The sequence below is a fragment of the Poecilia latipinna genome, unplaced genomic scaffold (assembly GCF_001443285.1).
Source record: "Poecilia latipinna isolate Pla-1442-1.1 unplaced genomic scaffold, P_latipinna-1.0 Scaffold1252, whole genome shotgun sequence".
NCBI classification, from domain to species: Eukaryota; Metazoa; Chordata; class Actinopteri; order Cyprinodontiformes; family Poeciliidae; genus Poecilia; species Poecilia latipinna.
The window spans coordinates 140,122-142,219 of record NW_015113868.1 but is presented as its reverse complement, the minus strand read 5'-3'; the positions used below and the strand labels follow the sequence as shown (position 1 = coordinate 142,219).

The 2,098-nt window shown below is 52.5% G+C and overlaps 1 protein-coding gene across 2 annotated transcripts in view; it reads right to left on the bottom strand.

Annotated features, from left to right (window-relative positions):
- ext1c (exostoses (multiple) 1c) overlaps positions 1-1,695 on the bottom strand; it is a 46,289-nt gene extending 44,594 nt beyond the window's left edge. The window contains exon 1 of one of the 2 annotated variants that reach the window (XM_015054450.1): positions 1,155-1,695. The gene's annotated coding sequence lies outside the window, so the exon portion shown is untranslated. The remainder of the gene's footprint in view (positions 1-1,154) is intronic. The other variant, XM_015054452.1, reaches the window with a different exon arrangement.
- Positions 1,696-2,098: the final 403 nt, after the last annotated feature.

The following is a 2,098-nucleotide window of genomic DNA, read 5'->3' as shown; positions in this document are numbered from 1 at the left end:
TGGACCGGGTCTGTTTGGACCGGGTCTGGTTGGACCGGGTCTGTTTGGGCCGGTTCTGTTTGGACCGGGTCTGTTTGGACCGGGTCTGGTTGGACCGGGTCTGTTTGGACCGGTTCTGTTTGGGCCGGTTCTGTTTGGACCGGGTCTGGTTGGACCGGGTCTGTTTGGACCGGGTCTGTTTGGGCCGGTTCTGTTTGGACCGGTTCTGTTTGGACCGGGTCTGTTTGGACCGGTTCTGTTTGGACCGGGTCTGGTTGGACCGGGTCTGTTTGGACCGGTTCTGAATGTTTTCCATCCCGCTGTAAATGGGCCGAGCTCCATTATTTTAGATCAGTGAGAACTTTCCAGATGGAGTCTGGTCCAGTCCGGTCCGGTCCGGTGGTGGCAGCATTATGCTGGGGGCTGTGTGAAGGTGAAAAACCAGAGTCGGGTCCAACACGGATCCAACTGGTTCTGGATTGGTTTTAGGATACATCCAACTGGACCAGTTCTGAACGGGCCCGGTTCCAGTCCAAACACCTGAGATTCAGACATCAGAGGTTCTGATTAAACATTTTTATTTTCATCCGGAACCAGCGCTTCAGACCCGGATCAGATGTCCAGAACCAGAACCTCCTGAGGACCTGGAACATCAGGAAGAGATCCAGTTCATCAGAACCGGTTCGGATCCGCAGCTCTATCCCAAAAAATCAGTTTTTCCTCCTGGTCATTAAAGGCACCAACAGCCAGAACCTTACTGGACCTGGTCAGGTTCAGTTCATCTTAAAGACCCGGTTCTGAAGGAACAGAACCAAGTGTTTCTGGGCTGAATGACCGGTTTCATTTTGTTTCAGAAGATCCAGAACCACCTGGGTTTCTGGACCTGATGGCGACTTCAGTCCACGGTGAGCAGAACCTCCAGAACCAGAACCTCCCACCTCTAAGCTTCCCTTGATAAGTCCTGATAAATTCTGTTCCGGTCGGTCTGGACCCGTCAGACCAGAAACCTGCTGAGGACCAGCATGCACTGCGGCCCACCTCGCGCTGGGTCAGAACCTCATAACCTCAGGTGAGATGGACGGAACCACAGCAAACTAGAACCTCTCAGATCTGACACTACATTGGACCGGACCTCAACAGAACCGCAGCATTTAACCCGACAGAGGAAGTCTTACCCGTGCCTGGTCCCGGTCCGAACTGTCCTGAGATGAGCCGGTTTTCCTTTCAGAACCGGGGGTTCCGAGGAGGTTCTGCTGTCCAGAACCAGCGGAATTAAAACTGCTTGACAAACCGGGCCCGGATCTTCAGGTCCGTCCGACCCGGTTCGGTCCGGTCCACCTCTCCTCACCGTCTCCGTTCAGGCTCCGTGGCCGCGCGCGCCGCCTCCATCACCTGCTGACAAAGGTGCGCTGCTGGGCGCGCGCACTATGTTGTTGCTGCGGATAGGAAGCAGCGAATCCGAACCGGAACCGAACCGATCAGCGCAGACAGGTCTGATCCGCGTGCACAGGAGCGCGCCTCCTCTTCCTCCTCTAGGATGAGAGTCCCTGCGCGCGTGGGCCGTGCTCCATCCTCATCCTCAGCCCCCGCTCTGACCCGCCCCCCCGGCCGCAGCTGATTGGTTCAGAGCGACACGCAACATCTGGACGTGACCTGCGCAACTGGAGGGTCACGCGCGGCCGTGGAGGGACGCGGAGACTCGTGACGGCGGCTCCTTTAAAGGAGGAGGAGGAGTCAGGAGGAAGCGCTCTGCGGCTCGACAGCGCCACTCTGTGGTCGTCAGCAGCTGCAGAGAAAAAGCTCCATGATTTCTAAAAACAACAAAGATACTTATAGGAAATCAACATACCGGAAATAAACAGAGAACATATGGAAATCCATTTCTGCCATTAAAGACGAAGTAAAAGCCCAACAGGAAGTCATAATTTTAACTTTCAAATTATTCAAAATAGTTAATTTTGACTTTTGAAGTCAGTTTGGATATTCAAAGTCAGTTTTGATTTCAAGTCATTTTTGGATAAAAATTCATCATTTTGAGAATTAAAGTCATTCATAATTGAGAATCAGTCAATTTCAACTTTCAAAGTTATTTTGACACAAATTAAGGAATTCAGATCAT